Raw genomic sequence first — 19,454 nt, 5'->3', positions numbered from 1 at the left:
GATTCCTAGAGCCTTTGAAAAAACAGAAACCTTGTGTGGCGGCACAAGAAAGGGAAGATAGGAGGTTCCTGGGGCTTATGGGCCAGGCCTGGCCTACTTAGTGAGTTCCAGGCCAGTGAGAAAACCTGTTTTACAAAACAAGATGACTGAGAACCGAAGAACAGTAGCTGAGGTTGACTCTGGCCTCTACACAGACACACAGACACACAGAAACACACAGACACACAGACACAGACACAGACACAGACACACACACACACACACACACACACACACACACACACACACACGAGAGAGAGAGAGAGAGAGAGAGAGAGAGAGAGAGAGAGAGAGAGAGAGAGAGAGAGAGAAAGATGGAGAGAGGGAGAGAGGGAGAGAAAGAGAGAGAGGAGGGAGAGGCACAGAGAGACGCATAGAAACAGAGAGAAGGAGAAAAAAGGGAAAAAAGCAGGAAAAAAAGTTATCATCTAATGTTGCCATCATTTGTCACATGTTAATTCTGGATGAGACCTTTTCTTCATTGAGTTATTGTGAAGATTAACTGAATCAATACACAGAGAGATTTAGAAGACTATCATAGTGGATATTTAATTTATGCTACTTTATGATCACCATTAACTCATTGTATATATTATAATTTAATGCAAAATTTAAAAACAATATGATTATAGAAAAAGTTGTTGTTTGTAAATTGAGCTTTATGAGCCAGGTGTGGTGACACACTTCTGTAATCTCAGTACTTAAGAGGTGGAGGAAGGAACATCAGGAGTTTAATGCCTGACTAACATAATGAGTTCAAGACTAGTTATGGATACATGAGATCCTGTCTCAAAACAATAAAACAAAATAGCTTGTTCAACAATTCAATTTGACCTTACAGTTCTTATAGAAAACCCTTATAGACAAGGACAAATTTAGTACTTGGCAATCATTCTACTAGCTGGTGTTTGATGTTTGTTTGTTTTTGAGATGGGATCTCATGTAGCCCACTCTGTCCTTGAACTGCTGATGCTCTTGCTTCGACCTCTGGAATTGTAGAGGTGAGCCACCATACTTTCTGGATGTGATGATCTGAAACATTACTCTCAAGACTAACACTTTATTCATAGAGGTCATTTACAATTTACAAATAATTAGCTGGTAATATAATACATTGAACTTTATGGGACCATACAAAGTATTTATTAGTATTAATACAAATAAATTATGGAAAAATTGGAACGTTTTCAAACATGTACTATCACCTCTTTCCTAACACTAAAATATGATTTTCTCTTTTCCATCTAGAATCGATGTCATGCCTTCCTACTAATATCTTTTAGACTTCCACATCTAAACGTTTAGGATTGCTTTTAGTCAAGTATGATGATGATCACTGACCAATTAGTTAAATGACTTGAAAGTGGAGCTTTCTGGTCCAAGGAGGGAGTAGAGGGTAATTAGTGTCACGAGGGCTTGAATCACAAAGTTAGTGTAGGGGATATCTGTTCAAGGGTCATTTTGTTGTTGTGAATGAAATTGGTAACTAAGGGAAAGCAAAAAAGTCCTTTGAAATGTAAATGGTACAATAAAAATATAGGTTAATTTCTGAGTCAGACTCTTCTTTTTCTCTTTCTTTCTTCTTTCTTTTTTCTTTCTTTCTTTCTTTCTTTCTTTCTTTCTTTCTTTCTTCCTTCCTTTCTTTCTTTTTAAAGGATCTGACTGTGTATCAAGCCCTGGCTGAGCTAGGATTCACTATGTAGGCTGGCTTTGAATTCACAGACATCGGTCTTCCTCTGCCTCCTCTCAAATGCTAAAGACAAATATGAGAGATACCATGGCCAATTTAACTTAAATTTCTTAATATGTCACTGGAAAGATAAATTTATGGTAAAGTATAAGGTCCAGATATCAGTGGGTTTAACCTTTGCCTAAAAAGGACTAGTGCTGACGTCCTCAAGCAATGTATTAGCTGGTTTTGAAAGGACTTTATTAGATAACTTCTGTATAGTAGGCAGTACTTGGTTCAGTTTTCCAAGTCATGGTACATATACAAAATCACATTCTGCATAACTTGCTAAAGCTGAGGAGGGAAAAGTGGTCAGAGAGAACCTTGAGTCAGGGTATTACAGCCACCCCAATGACTAGGGAAAAGTCAATAGCTTAGCACACCTGCAACCTAATCCTAATTATTTGTTGCCTAGCATACATCACATAACAGTGGCATGGTCGTGGCAACCAGCATGGATTTGATAAATCAAGAAGTGAGCCTGTTAGAGATTCTGCTTCTCAGAGCTACTATATGTTGATGTTGGTGGGTAGAAGAGACAGCTAGAGAAGGAATTTGATGACAAGTAGACGTTTTAGTGAGTCCTAAACCTCTAGGAATTAAAATCTTAAATTGTTACCACTTTCAAAGGTAAATAAGTCCAGGCTATTGTAAATATTCAGATTGATAGTGAAATAAACAGAAGAGAGGGGAGGATACAAGAAGTAAGGGTAGAGTCAATTCATTTCCATAATAACCAAGGGTTAACTACAGCTAATTGAAGGCACCAGCAAGTCCCACAGCACAATCTTATTAAACTTATAAACCACACAATATTAATAAGAGGACAAGAATTAAAATGGAGCAAACATTTCTCTTCACAAAGAGAGTAGTCATTAAGACACACATAGGCCTGCATACGTGGTTTTTTGATACTTTTCCATAACAGTAGATTATTGAACAAAGCAGTACTCCTACAAGTCTAAACATAAAGAATTACATCTTTGTGGGTACCTTGGAGCTTCTCTACCTCACCTATATCTGGAGTTTATTTTCAAGGAAAATGTGATTTTGAAGCTCTTTTCAAATCAGACTACCTTTTTTTTTTTTTTTTAACTAAAGGTCAGGCTGAATGTCATTGTAAAAATTGTACCTGACATTTTCCCACTTTGCTCAGATAGAAATTTTACACAGCCATGAAGTGAAAGTTCAGAAAGGTTCTTTGGGAGAACTCTATAGATTTTTTTTATCGGCTTTCAAAACAAAATTACTGTGCTTTAGATGTGCTTTTCCTAACAGGCTCATGTGTTTGGACACTCGTTCTCCAGCTGGTGCTTCTATATTGAAAAATAGCTGAACCTTAGGTACTTAAGGCCTAGATGACAGATGTTGCGTACAAGAGATAGATTTGAAGGTGATATCCACCTTTGGTTTGGTCATGAGCTTCCTGTTTTCTTGTGAACATATAGTACTATAAGATTCCGCCACTGTGAATATAGCTAACACAGCCAGCATGTCTTTCCCAACATAATGAATGGATGGATATCCTCTGAAACTGTGAGCCAAAATAAATATTTTCTCCATAAAGTATTTATATCAGATATTCTGGAACAGTAAAAAATAATGCCAGCTAATACAAATGTGAATTCACCTGTATTGCTGTATTGCCCTTTGTAAAGAATACAGACAAAACCACCAATTAACAAGAGCTATATCATCCTTTTCATTTCACAAGTCAGGCTTTGCCTAATCACTGAGATGAATGAGACATAAAACTTCAAGTTTCCAAAGACAGAACAGTGATCAATTACTCACCATAATCATGTTGGCCTTTCTAAATGCTATATGTAGATGGGGATATCAGATTGGCTCTTCTGTCTAGGTTGATAGATCAGTTGAATCACACAGCCAACAAATTTAATAGATTCATTTCACCTCACTGACAGAATTGATTGATTATTTTGGTGTCAGTAGACTCAGGGATTCTTTCTTGTGGGCATCTGGTAGATAAAATGTTTCATTATATTCAGAGTAATTATGTTTTGAGAATGTGTGACATTATTTTATGCACGTACAAAAACACACACACACACATACACACACACACATATCTTCTTTTGCTTGTTTGTTCGCTCTTTGAGACAGAACCACAAAGCTAGCCTGCATGTAGCATGCAGCCCAAACAGACTTCAAATTTATGGCAGTCTTTCTGTCTCAGCTTCCCAGCATGATCTACTGTATCTTATTTGCATTATCACTTTTATATTCTTTATTATAGCACAGAATAGATACATTAATTACTTTTCCCTTAAAAACTGAAAAAAAAAAAAAAAACAAACAAACCCAAAGCTGTATGGTCTAGTTATCTGTAAAAAAAAAAAAAAAACTAGAAAGTTGTATGGTCTCTGTTTAAACTGTAAATGAATGCAGTTCTCATTTTTCAAATTATCAGTAAAACAAGGAGTATAATACATGTAACAATATCTTTTCTTACTCCTTATTTACACCATTTATCTATTGTTTGGAACTATAGGTACGTCTTCTGAAATATGGTGCTTGTCCAAAGCAATCAAATTATTTAGCGCAATTCTTAATATCTCAAGGAGAAGTTTTACAAAAAGAGGAAAAGGAAATTAAAATCAGTATGTAATCTCAGGGAACCCTGAATTGCCAAAAATCCTGAAAAGAATGGAGTTGGAGGGTTCATAATTCTTTCTTTCTATCTATCTATCTATCTATCTATCTATTTATACACACACACACATATATACAGAATGGTAATTAAAACGATGTGTTATTAACACAGAGTCAGATACATAGACTATAGAACATAACAGAGAACCAAGAAATAAATCTTTGTATATATGATCTATGGCATAAGAGTGCCAACTGTAAACAATGGAGACAAGAGTAAACAGTTTTCTTCAAGACCTGGTGTTGAGAAATTGGCTACCCACATGAAACAAATGAAGTCGTGCTCTCAACTTATACTTAATAAAAATTAAAGACTTAAGGCTAAACACCTAAACGTATGAATTTATAAAACTGTTAGAGAAAAACGTAGAGGAAAATATTAGAAGAAAATGTATTTGTCACACATTCCAAGGACATAGGCAACAATAGCAAGAATAAGCACTTAGGACTACATAATAAAAAGAAAGCGTCATCAGGGTGAAAAGGCAATCTATGGTGTAGAAGGAAAAATAAAAGATTAATATTCAGAAAATATGTAAATAACTCTTACCTAGCAATGGCAGATTATGCCTATAATCTTAGGCCTCAGATGTCCAAAGTGGAAGACCACAAGTTTGAGGGCACGCTGGACTACAAAGTGACTTCAAGGTCATTGTGATCTAAAATAAGACCTTGTTGACAACTTCCCTCCTCACCCCAAAATACTTCCAATAACTCAAAAACAACAAATGCTTAATACGATTAAAATGTCCAATCAGCCTAAAGAGATGTTTCCTTACAGAAGAAACACAAATATCTAAAAAGTATATGAAAACATGCTCAGTATCACTGATCACCAAGGAGAAAAAAGAAAATTTCACGGAGGTATCATCTCACATTAGACAGTCCACCAAGAAGTAGCAACCCAAATTTTAAATGGGAAAGAAATCAAAATCTCATCACTGTTGATAGAAATGTAAAATTGTGCAGACAGTGGGGACAACTGAAAAGGTTGTGCATGTGGGTGGGGGTAAAGTTTTACTTCTGAGATTATATTCAAAAGAATTAGAAGCAGGTTCTCAAAGAAGTTATATGTGTATGCAGAGTAACTTCAACATTATTTACAATAACAGATATAAGCAGTCCAAGTATACATTGATGGATGAATGGATAACAAACTATGGTGTATACATGATAAGATATTATTTACCCTTAATAAAGGAGGATATTCATTATTTGCTACATGCTATGTGAAATAAGCCAGCCACAAACTGTCAACTACTGGATGGTTCTATTTCTAAGAGAAATATCAAATAAGATAATTTCTCTTTATTCATGGGGAATACGTATACTCAGTTTCATATATATATATATATATATATATATATATATATATATGCTTATGATAAAGCTCAATTAATATATTAGGACAGTAAGATATTTTCTTTTGTTTATTTAATTAGATCTGGCTATGTTACTGGGGCTGAACTGGAATTCACCATGAAAACCAGGCTGACTTTGAACTTGTTAAGATTCTTATGCCTGTCCTCACAAGTGTTAAAATTACAAGTGTGCAAGACCATGCCTAGATATAATAAGAGATGAACAATAACCACAATATAATGAAAGAGTCATCTCAATATATTGCAATTGAAATGACCAGATCACTGCTCTTACACATTGGGATCAGTGCTTAGTAACTTTGAATTACTTAAACAGAGGCACAATGACACTACAATGCTCACTATGTTAAATGAGAGAACTAATAAGTAGGATAAAAATAATGATGCATTTTCAAGCTGGAATAGTGTGGGATGCCACAGTATTTCACCATGTTACTCAGAATGGTACACAGCAAAAATTTTATGAATTCTTATTTCTGGAATTCTCCATTTACTATTTTAGACTACAGTTGATTGTGTGTTACTATAACCACAAAACAAGAAAGCAGTGTTTATCCTATACTTGTAGGAATACTGTAGCCAGAATCATAGAAATAGAACTTAAATGAGGGTTGCTTAGAGCAGAGAGAATAGGGAAATGTGTTGCTGCTCTGTGAGTATGACGTTCCCATTTCACCAGATGAAAAGTTCTAGAGTTTTGTTATACAACAACAGTGACTATAGTTAATGATACTGAATTGTATACTTAAAAAAAATTACTGAGGGCGTCCCAGATAGCTCAGTGAGTAAAGATGCTTGCCTCGCAACTCGAGTTGATCCCTAAACCCATGTAAAGGTGGAAGGAGAGAAAAAACTTCACAAAGATGTCTTCTGACCACCATACATAATCTGTGGTACATATACATGTACGTACATATCCTCTCTCACTCTCTCTCACTCTCACACACACACACTCTCTCTCTCTCTCTCTCTCTCTCTCTCTCTCTCTCTCTCTCTCTCTCTCACACACACACACACACACAAAATAATTAATAGATGAGGTGAATAGGCAGGCTGTAGGTAGTTTATTGTATATGTGTGTAATAAAATAAATGTATATATGAAAAATAAAAATATTAAAAAGAAAAAAGGTGAATAGGTACATTTTATGTTTTATATTGTGTGTTTTTAATGTGTGTGTGTGTGTGTGTGTGTGTGTGTGTGTGTGTGTGTGTGTATACACATGTGACATTGAGTGTAAGAGAAGAGATTAGAGAACAACTCACAGGAGTAAGTTCTCGTTCCACCATTCTGTTTCCAGGGATTGAACTTAGGCTGTCAGACTTGATAGCAAGTGTCTTTACCTGCTTGGCCATCTTACTGGCCCCAGTATTACATTTTTACCACAATTTAAAAAATATTCTAGAGTGATTAGCTTCTTTGAAACTATTCTATTAGTGATTAAATAAAGAATTTCCATGAGACGTCATGCTGCTTGCTCCCAAAGTAATTTTAATTAGGTATTTTAAAGGTTCACATCTTGGCATGCATTTCTAAGATATTATATTTTAATATTTAAAATAAGGTTTAATTGTGACATTTTGCTCAGCTACACGATCTGTGTAAACTATTTTATTTCTGCAGTTCTAGATACTGCACATTAAGAGATACAGTGTATCTTTCTTAACATTCTTCATCTTATATTCTCACTGTATTTTTGGCACCTTGCATCTTGGGGCTCAGGAGCATCTTTCTTCAGAAAGTCAGCAAGCTATCCTCAGGAACCTCAAAGGCTCTGTTATCACAAGTCAATCCCCAGGCTCCTCCACCTTTTTCTTTAAGGTGATAGAATGCAGATGATCACATTCCAGGCCATTGCAGGCCCTCTTAGCTACTGGTAAATGATGCACCACATCCAGGATAAGCACAACTAATTGTTATCTTAAAAAAGTGCCACTATTAAGCATTGAGACCATACAGTTACCAGTGTGGTGATCTTTTACAAGTAATGATTTAAGCAAGTTATGCATTTTCTTCTAATGATAGTGAGTTTTCTCTAAACAATGCAAGGATTTTTCTGGGAGCAACCAGAAGCAGCAGTTTGTAAGCTTCATGAGGAAATCAGTCCCACTGCTCTATAGTCACGACTTGTGTAATGTGCAAGATAAAACGGCATAGCCATTTCTCTCAGTGGGAACTCATTGGACATCATCTCCACAGAGCCATTATAAATGAGGAATACTTCTGGCCTGGCTGAAATGTCCAACTGCTTCCTCAAAATTTATCTGATTGTCCTCAGTCAGAAATTCTCTCAACACATGAATATCACAATAAAACCATTCTTAAAGAACTAAGGTTATATTGCTGGGCTAAAGTTATTTCCACTTCATTATTACTTTTAACCCTAAAGTTTAAGAATACACCCCCATTAAACTTTATATTCTCTTTGCGTAGCCGGCTAGTAAATATTCCTTGGGTGTGTATATAGGTAGAAGATATTTTTAAATTTGAATAAAAAAGCTTTCTAGGTATTTGACTCATCTGTGAAATGGAACACTAATCCATAAGTATGTTGTGAGGATCAAATCAGAAGGGCCTAAATGTGAGCTACTATTAATAACTTGTATTTTAGTTCATGGACACTATAGTGAAATAAAGATGAATCTGATACGTTTCCTGCACTCAATGAATTTCTAACCTTCACATTATTAGTTTTTAAAATTTTATATATTTTTGTCTTGTCCATAACAATGAAAGCTTTAAAAGAGAAAGATGTTGCCTGTCATAGCCAGTGCTGTATCACCAATAAATATTTGTTCAGTGAATAAGATAACGATTGGCAGTATCTAGTGGAAAAATCAACAGTATTCAATAAATATTTACTGATCTGCTGCTATAAGCAAGATACTAGAAGATACAGAAGTGAATAGAGAGGCAGAGTATACAGAAAGGTGAGAGAAATTCTATGAGAATCTGTAAGGCTTCATGGAGTTAGTGTTTGTTTTGGTGTTTGAATAACAGGCAGAATTTGGACGATTAGAGATGACAAAAATATGTAATGAAAATAGCAGCATGAATAAAGGCACAAACTCTAGGAGAGTAGGTGAACTTGGCAAATTCAGAAAGGGCTATGTAATTGGAGCATATGATACATAGGAAGTAAAATACTTGAGATCCTACTGCTCAGGGCTTTGAATATCAGGATAATTGAGCTAAACAATAATTTGTCTGAACAGAGAAGAGTTTTGCATGATATAGCAGGGAGTCCAGGGTTGGATTTGATGACTTAGAAATTCACCCTTGACCCATTATTTCCTGACCTTTAATACCGTTACCAGTTTTGTTACTTTATTTAAAAACCCAATTACAAAAAGAAGCAGGGTCCTAGAGGTGAGTTTTAATCAAAGATACTTTCTGACCTTGTAGAAAACAGTCTTGGTGTTTTGGAAGAAACTGTGCTTTTGCCAGCAAGAGAAAATCTGAAGCAAAATAGCAAACAGAAGATATAATGTGTTTCTCTGTTGCCTGCCCTTAATGCATTTGACCAGGTATTTGTTTCTTGTTCTACTTTCTATAAATCAGTACAAATGAAGCAATACCAAAATACGGCAAAGAAAAATGCAAATGAGATTTTGAGAAAATACCTTCTAAAAGATTTATAATAAGAAGAGAAATGTAAAGAGGAAGTCACCAATGTCAGTTCCACCTGGCTGCCCAATTTGAACAGTAGGAAGGATACGGTACATTCTTGCAGGGATGATTATAGATGAACCCAAGAACTATTTTTTTTTTAATTTGGCAAATTTGAAGGATGATTTTAGTTCTTCATGCTAGCTTTGCTTTGTTTAAGCATATACCAGCCAAATGTTTCTGAATAGGATTGTATCTTTTCTTCATGACTACTGAAAACAAACACATGAAAACAACAAAATAAATTGCTTTAACTGTTCTCTTCCCTGTACACATAGCTATGCATCACTAAGTGCCTGATATTTACCATCACCAACCAGTTATTAGCTCATCCGTCTAGCCTGTGAACATATATAGTCAATAAACATACTTTACCTAGTATGAACTCATTTTCATATACTCTGCCAGGCACTAAGGATATTGTGTTTTCTGTTACTAAAGTGATGTACATTGATTTCTGGCATATTTACAGGCGGTCTAGAATGGGTTTAGAAAACAAACCTATATTGATAGCTACCTAAAATTTTGTACGTTTATTATTTGTTCTTAATTGATTGGTAATTCCCTGTGACTGAATGCATTACTTTAAAACAAATACTCCAAGTCAATTTGCTTGCCAATATCTGATAATAATTAGATAAAACATTTCTTTTTTATAGGAAGTACAAGATTTTCTGTTGCAAAGAACCTTGTAATCTGATCATTAAAAACTCATTTATCTACCATTCTTAACATTTTAGCTTGCATTTATTTATTGGTGTGTGTGTGTGTGTGTGTGTGTGTGTGTGTGTCCTGTAGTACATGCATAGGGAAGACTGATACAAGAGGAATGTCATGACTTTTGTTTGTTTGTTTGTTTGTTTGAGACAGGGTTTCTCTGTGTAGCCCTGGCATCCTGAACTTGCTTTGTAGACTAGCCTGGTCTCAAACTTATAGAGATCCACCTGCCTCTGCCTCTTGAGTGCTGGGATTAAAGGTGTGTGCCACCATGACATGCAATTGCCAGGATTTTGAGGCAAGAAATTGCTCAGAAGTGTGTCGGTGCCTAGCATATTCCTGATGCCTTATAATAATTATTCATTGACCTTAAGAGTTCTTTTTAAGCTGGGTATGGTGGCACATGCCTTTAATCCCAGCACTCAGGGTGGCAGAGGCAGGTAGATCTCTGATAGTTTTAGGCCAGCCTAGTCTACAGAGGGAGTCCAGAACAGCATGGCTACACAGAGAAACCTTGTCTCAAAAAAAAGCAAGCAAGCAAACAAGCAAGCAAGCAAGCAAGCAAACAAGAGTTCTTTTTACCACTAAATACATTTCCCACAAGGCCTTCTAAACGTATAAATTATTTTATGATTTCTTTTCTGCTTACAGATTGATTTAATCTAAACACAAATGTCTAAAGCAAGGTAAAGGCTGACTGAGATTAGTTACAAAAAGGTACCTCTATTGGGTTGTCTTACCCTACATTGATACAAGTCTTGGCAAAGTGGGGAGGTTGGATCACAGCAAATACTTAATGCTTTGCCTGGGCACCTAGGTATTTCTTTCAAACTGAACAAAAGTTTCTACCATTACAACATCCACCATTGTAATTCCTTAGAGACAATCTATACCCTGTGTAAACAACTGTAGTGACTAGGAATCAGTTCCCCGAGTTTATTGATCTATTTTTATTAATACTTTCTGAGTTTTCTCCTTTGGATTGTTACTTAAGTATTGAAAATTCAAGATGGGCACAGTGGTGCATGGCTGTAGTCCCAGCACTCTGGGAGGCAGAGGAAGGCAAATCTCTGTGAGTTTGAGGTCAGCCTGCTCTACAAAGCAAGTCCAGGACAGCCAAGGCTACATAGAGAAACCCTGTCTCAAAAAACAAAAACAAAAACAAAAACAAAAACAAAACAAACAAAAAGAAAATTCGATCATTATATTTCTTTTTGATGGAAATAGCTAATTTTCATAAACATCTCATTCATTATAAAGATATTTTCTCATAAAACAATCCTTTTGATATGAATTCTATTTTTGTTTAGGAAGTTCTATTATAGTTGGAATCAATAGCAAGTTGTTTTTCACTATACTAATAGTGAATACAGAAGTTATGTTTGCTTGTGGTTTTTGTTTTTGTTTTGCTTTTTTGCTGTTTTTATGTTTTGTTGTGACAGGGTCTTCTGTAGCCCAGGTAAGATTCAAGTTCCGTGTATTGCTAAGGCTGTCCTTGAGCTCTTGATCTTCCTGCCTTGCCCTCTCAACTGCTGGAAACTCTTTTTTTTTTTTTTTCTTCTTCTTCTTCTTCTTCTTCTTCTGGGAACTCTTAATTGCAGGCTTGCGACATTGCTAGCCTGTTTTTTTTTTGTTGTTGTTTTGTTTTTTAAGATTTGCCCTTGTTATCTCTGTTTTGCTCCAGACCAGCTACGTTTCAGCTGGAAGAAGATAAGGTTAATCTTTTGGTGCAGGTGTTCTTGCAGGCTAGGCTGATCCTCTGTCTGATTGTGAAATTAAAAGTGGACTTCTTGGGGGCAAAACCAGCCCTGCTGCACGTTGCAAAGGTGCTTATTAGGGAAGAAAATCTCCGAGTAGAGAGAGCATGGTTATTAACTTCAACTATTTGAAGAGATTCCACAAACAGAAGGGAGAATTGTTCTTTCACTAAGGTAGTAAAATGTGAATTAATAGGTAAAAGTTAAATGAAGTCAGTTTTTTAACGAATATTTAAGGGATTTCCCAATAATATTGAGGGCCAGCTGACAGAGTGAAATTCCTATCATTTCATGTGCTCAGGTAGAAAGGATTAGGTGCTCCCGACATCTGCAGAGATTTCTTTGTTGTTATGACCGTTGACCTGAAAATGTTTAAAGTGGCTTCTGCCTTGGAGACTGTAAGACTCTATTTTAAATCTTACCCTAGTGGATTTTGTCCCATGGGATCAGAAGTTACAGAGTAGCATACCAGTGCGACAAACTTTTTTGTTTGTTTGTTTGTTTTTTTAGCGACTATGGTATACAGGGTTCTTTACTCATTTTTTAAAATATATGAACACTGCAATATGCTATTAGAAATGGTCATTAGATTATTCACTTCCAAACCTTTAGCTATAATGTATGGTGTATTTTGTGATTCCATTTTGTTTCTCATAAATGTTAGAAAGCTCAAGAGCTACTAGCCTTTTTTCTAAAGCATGGAGTTGTTTGGTTCAAAGTATATAGCGTGTGAACCTAAAGTTCTTTAATTCTATCCTTACTATTGAGTTTTCATCTGATTCTGAGACAAGTCACTTGTGGTGTGATGAAATTTCAGCAACATTCACTTCTAAAGTACTTCTCTGTTCCTGTTAGTGTTCAAGTATTTTGCAGATCCAACTATCCAAACTACACCACAGCAGACATCATCTCTACCACTTTGAAGTCAAGAATGTAAAAGTGAAGGGCAATTATTTTATTAACTAAATTTATAAAACTGATTATAGAACAGGCTTAGCCTAAATATTTAATAAGATTATTTTCTGTTTGGTGAAGACCCAGTCCACCATATTAGTCTCCAAGAGGTTGCGTCATATAGGAATTGAAATGATATGCTTGAGAAGAGGCAAATTGGGAGCAGAACGCCATGTATTTTGACACAACCTTCCTAATTCAGTTCATCATGCTGTGGTGAACTACAACCATAAATTATTTTCATTGCAACTTCATAGCTGTAATTGTGATATTGTTATTAATCATACTGTAAATTTTCTTTTTAGAGATAGATGTTTTCCAAAGGGGTCATGACCTACAGGTTGAGAATCACTGACCTAGGCCATGAGGCTATGGCTCAGATCTGATTTTGGATCCCAAGCACCTATATTAAAAAAACCAAACAAATAAGAAACCAGGTGCATCATGTAATCTCAACTCCAAGGAGGCAGAGATAGCTGGATCTCTGGGGCTCATCGACAAGTCAGCTTAGTAGAATTGATAAACTCCATGTTCAATGAAAGAGCCTATCTCAAAAACAAAACAAAACAAAAACAAACAAACAAACAAACAAACCAAAAAAGAGGACAGTGTTTAACCTGAAATTGCCCTCTGGTCTCCACATGTATACACATTACACACATGCATGTAGACTTGCACACACATATGCACACTGGAACACACACACACACACACACACACACACACACACACACACACACACACTGAAGTTGCCCTCTGGTCTCTACATGTATACACATTACACATATGCTTGTATACTTGCACACACATATGCACACACACACAAACACAAGCACATGCATATATAGACATGAATAAAATAAGAAGAAGAGTCTCCACACACTGATGTTTACTAATGGTTTCTCTATTTGCTTATTTGGGAGGAGTTGTCTGTTGAGACAGTCTCACTTTATACTCCATGCTGGCGTCAAATTTGCAGCAATACCCCTGCCTCAGGCACCCAAGTGTCAAAATACAGGCTTTGAGCCACTATGTCTGACTTATCAGTGACATTTTCATGCATAATTTTTTCACCAAATAAGCAACATGTAACCCAATTACTGTCTTAGATAAATTATTTAGTGATACTTTTCTGTGGATTATTGTCATGGGTGCAATGCATGTGCTATTTATGCCTTCTTTTTCTTTCTAGAATGCTGAATAACAAATTTAGAGGGTATGGAAGTTTCTCTATAAATAATATATTTAATTTTTAATTTGAAAATTCCCTCAAATTTTACAATGTATTTTATCCTATCTGTCCACTACTTCCCTCCAACTCTTTATAGTGCCTTCCACCATCTCCCTCCTCACTTCCTATTTCCTGAGTACTATGTTAGTGTCTTTTGTCTTTTCTTTCATTTTTCTTTTACAATGCTTGGAGTGGAATTCATAGCATTGCTTGGACTATGCTAGTGCTCTACTACTGAGCTACATCTCTAGCTTGAAGTGTTGCATTTAATAGAAGTGTAACAGCCCTTTCCATGGGGCCTGCATTTATTGTTAGCAAGATATTGTTGTAGATTCTGTGAGCACCAGGTGCTCCACTGTAATACAGAGCTCTTTCTGATTTTTTGAAAACATCAAACAGATATTGATTTATGAGTAACAATTCAGTCTGGGGTCGTTGCCATGGTGGTTGTGAGGTAGTCACTTTTGCTAGACGAACTAGAAATCTCAAGGGTATAGAAGGATTAAGTATTAAAAAGGAACTGAAAATTTACACTCTTCTCATCTGTAAAAGCAAAGGCTGATAGACATAAATGAAGTTATTAATATCATGATGAATATTAAGTACAATAGCAACATATAGTCACGGAAAAATACAGTAACTATTCGAACTTTAATATAGTTTCTCTACATAGTTTACCCACATTAACATCTTGTGGGTAAGGAGCCATGGACAATCTAAAAATGTTAATACCAGGCAGGAGAAACCTCCTTTGAAGTTGTTAATTAACAAAGTCCAACATACTCTCAAAATAGTGTAGGCTATTGTTGCCCTTGGTGGTTGTTTTCCAGAATTTGAAGGTAGTAAGCCTCTAATTGCTGAAAATACCATACACTTCATGTATTGGCCTTAAGGGAATCCAGTTAGATAAGACTTGGAAGCTCTTCCAGAGGGACTAGCTTTCAGAGTTCCAGTTGTGATCCCTATAGACAACAAGAATGATTAGCACAGATACCTTTGCTATTGAAGTGCTGTATCGGTAAAGTTTCAACCTAATCAGTAAGTGTTGCATTTAATAGAATTGTATAGTGCCATTTATACCTTGGTAGTAACAAATGGCTGTTTCATACAGTTAAGGCCTGTAAACATAGCAGAGTATCATTAATGGTGTCAGTGTTGGCTCTCTCCCATGGGATGGGTCTCAGATTGGACCAACCATTGGATGGACATTCCCTCAGTCTCTGTTCTGTGTTTATCTTTTTACATCTTGTGGGGAGGGTAAATTTTGATGGGCAGCTTGATCTTTCATGTGGGGAGCCCTAGTAAGTTAGTGGGTGTGGTCTATAACATGGACTCTGTTGCCTTCATTTGATCACTTCGCCCTAATGGCAAAGTGGATGAAGCTGAACTCAGTCCTGATGTGACGTGTTGTGCTGGGATGGGTTGGTGGGGAGAATTCTCCTTTTCTGAGGAGAAGGGAAAGTGTGAAGGGGAAAGAGTGGCAGAGAGTGGGACCAGGAAGAGAAGAGGGTGCTACAATCAGGATGTAAAGTGAATATATAAAATAAAAATATACAGTTAGACACAAATAATAGGAAGGTATTCATGTCATGCACTGTAAGAGTAGTTTGTGAAGCCATAGAACCTAGAGTTAAATATTCTATTGCTACTTTTATAAACCAATGGATACATCTACATTACTCTATACCTAAAGCTCAGGGAACATTTCAGAAGAGGTGCAGAATGATTATAAGAGCCAGAGAACCAATCTGTATGCTCAAAGATAGTGTGTTTTGCATGACAGGGAAACTGCACCCATGACATCTTAACAATATGGCTGTCTAAACAAGACTGCATAATCACACTACCATCTGACATGTGCGTGGGGGAAATCTCATAAGCACCTTCCCCTTGGTGAAGAGCTATAGGACGTTAATGTCTGTGGAAAGAGGGAGAACTAGTCTTCCCCATGTATGAGCTCCCTAATTGGTTATCCAGTACCAATGTTCATCCCTGAAACATGAGAAGTGGTGAATTGACTCACCTGGTTGTGTTTATATATTAATTCATGTGTGTGTGCGTGCGTGTGTGTGTGTGTGTGTGTGTGTGTGTGTGTGTGTGTGTGACAAATTTGAAAGATTCCAGGGAGAGAAGTTGGAAGGAAGAGAGGATGTGAAAGAAATGATGTAAATACAGTACACATACATGAAATAATAAATAGTAAGTCCTTGCACTGAAAAATCACTTGCATAAATTTTATCACTGGATTAAAAGCACAGGAAATTCTAGCCCAGGGTTATTAGGATCTCTAATTATGAGATCTAAAAACCGATATTTCAAGTAAACAGCCTCCTTCCACAATTTATTTTAAAAATGTTTTGTTTTTTTTAAGAGTATGATATAATTACATTATTTCTGTTTTTCATTTCCTTTCTCCAACCCACCACCCACCCCTTGCTATCTTTCAATTTCATGGTCTCTTTTATCCCATTAATTGTTCTTACATTTAACTTTGAGAATCACTGCTTTAAAGAAGCATTTTTTTTAGATCAGTAAAATAAAGTACTATTCTATGATCTAGTATACTGGGAAACACAGACTCTAGACCTAGTGTCAGGACTATCATCTGAGAGAACTTAGGAACTTAAGAAAGTGCTATTATCACCTCTTTGAGCATCAGTTTCCTTCTTGGTATAATTATATGCATTATATGAATATAGATGTAAACTATGAACAAGTGGGAGTCAAATAGCAGTCAAACGATGAATATGTAATGGGCATATATGGCCCTAAAGAAAGCTAATATGTTTGGAAAGTACTTTTAAAACTGTGAAAATAATCATAAATTTAATTTATATCCCATCTTTGTGAATGTCAGAAATTTAATTGTCTGAGTAGCTGTAGTTAGATCCAACTCAATTCAAATTTATATTTTACATAAAATGACTACCCCCTGTTGAGTTTTCCTCCCACTAACTCCCCAGCAATCTTTTAGCAATCAGTCTCTGTTATACCTTGTTTGATTATATGCTTTACATCATGTTTCATTTTATGTATTTAAGCCTAAAATTTTAAGTTATGACAAACTCCAGGAAACTGAAGAATATATTCCTTTATTTTGAGTCTCAAAGTCCATATAGTATTGAATGCATAGGTGGTCAACTGGTAGTTTTATCTTTTAAATTTCAAAGTGACTTTTAAGTTAAAAAAGTCTTTACAACCAGTTCCTTTTATCCCCATAATCAATGATAGGCTTCCAGAAGAGATATAGTTATTACCATTCTATAGAGTAAGAAACTGAAGCTTAAAGAATTTCATAGCTTGAACATGTTCCCATCTAAGGCTCCAGTTACTTCTTCTTACTCCCTCCCCCCTCAAACCTCAGTTATATGCAACTCTGCCCCAGATGCACATGGTGTCGCAGTATTGAGAAGTGATAGAATATTCCAGAGGTCTTGCATTCAATTTCCAGCAACCACATGGTGGCTCACAACCATCTATTTATAATGTGATCTGATGCCCTCTTCTGGCATGCAGGTGTACATGCAGATAGTGCACTCATATACATAAAATAAACAAACAAATCTTATAAAAGTGAAAACAAAAAAGAATGTATAAAGTGTGGTAACTTAACTAAAATTGGTACTGGTCTATGCAGCTATAGAGAAGTCACCCATTCTGGCACGAGAATGTTCAGGAATGCCATTTTGCAATCACTTATGCTACTGAAAGGAATCCCATTTGTTGGCTATTACTTTTTGTCAACTTGACACAGGCTAGAGTCACGTGAGGGGAGGAAGCCTAAGTGGAGGAATTGCCTCCATCAAATTGGACTGTGGATGTGTCTGTCAGACATTTTCTTGATTGATAGTTGATGTGGGAGGGCCCAGCCCAATGAGGGTAGTCCCAGGCCTACACAGGTAGTCCTGGGGTATATAAAAAAGCAGGCTGAGCAAGAAATGGGGAGTAAACATGCCTCTGTTTCAGTTCCTGCTTCCAGGTTCTTGCTTTGAGTTTCTATTCTGACTTTCCTTCATGATAGACTCTAACCTATAAGATGAAATACCACCCCACCCACCAATCTGATTTTGTTCCTGATGTTTATCATAGTGGCAGAAAGCAAACTAGGACACCCAAATTTCTAAAAGTAATCCCAAAACTCCATTAGTTCATCAAAGTACACATATATGGAACTGTTAGTTTGGTCTGTTATTAGTTACTTATCTAGGGTCAGTAACATTTGTTCACATCTTCCCAGGAAGAGTTCACGCATCGCCAGTACACATGTCAATACTCCTCATGCCCCCATCCCACCCCTGGTTTGTTTTTTCCTTTCTTTTTTCCCTCCCTCCCCTTCTCTCTGCTTTTCTTTCTCTTTTTTGAGACAAAGATTAACCCAAGCTGGCCTGAAACTCAGGCCTCAAACTTGAAACAATCCTGCCCCAGCCTGCAATGCTGAGATTACAGGCTTGAGTCACCATACTTAGTGTTCCAATGCTTTTTGTTATTATATAATACCACAGTGTACATATTCTTATTGGAGAAATGATAGGTTGTGGAATAGTTTTTATAATGTAGAAATTTTCCATAATCAAAATTTCACCCCCTTTTAATAAAAAAATTTACATCATTAAAAGAAAAGAGGAAAATTAGAATAAAGCCTAGACTAATTTCAGCATTAATTCTTGGGTATAAATTTTATCGCATTTCAAATGACATTGTCTTGGTTATAAGGTATTCTAAATTCACTGCACCTGAATTCTGTTTTCTTTTCTGTTTTTTTTTTTTTTTTTTGTGATCATTTGTATTCAACTAGATCAATGCTTATTTCGAATGAACTTGGGCTTTCTTAACCTTTTGTTACTGTTTTTCCAATGAAAATATCTGATAATTATCTCAAAATAGAAGGCACAAAAGCTATGAGGTTAAATAAGAATGAATCTTTTAAAATAGTTAATTGGTCCAGAGCCTCTTATGTTTAGAAAAATAGCACTGTATGCACTAAACAGGCTTTACAAAGGTTAAGTGGCCTTTTTCCTCTGACTCACTGCATCAGTGAAGATAACAGGTTATACAACTCTTCATATAGGAGTGAACTACATATTTGAAATGATATGCAATAAGAAAGAAGGCCTTTAGAAAGCAATTTGTGTGTCCATGAATAAACTAGAGAGAATGTAAATACCAAACATGCAGGCAGGTATGTAAACAATGATGCAGATTCCCATGAGAAATAAAACATGGTTGAACAAAGTATGTTTGTCTGTTTTAGAATCAGTAATAACTGGGTAAAATTCACTCAGTAGGAAAGAAACATAACAAAG

The sequence above is a fragment of the Acomys minous genome (genome assembly GCF_964271855.1).
Source record: "Acomys minous genome assembly, chromosome: 7".
In the NCBI taxonomy this organism is placed as follows: Eukaryota; Metazoa; Chordata; class Mammalia; order Rodentia; family Muridae; genus Acomys; species Acomys minous.
The sequence above is the reverse complement of the archived record's forward strand: the minus strand, read 5'-3'. Positions refer to the sequence as shown.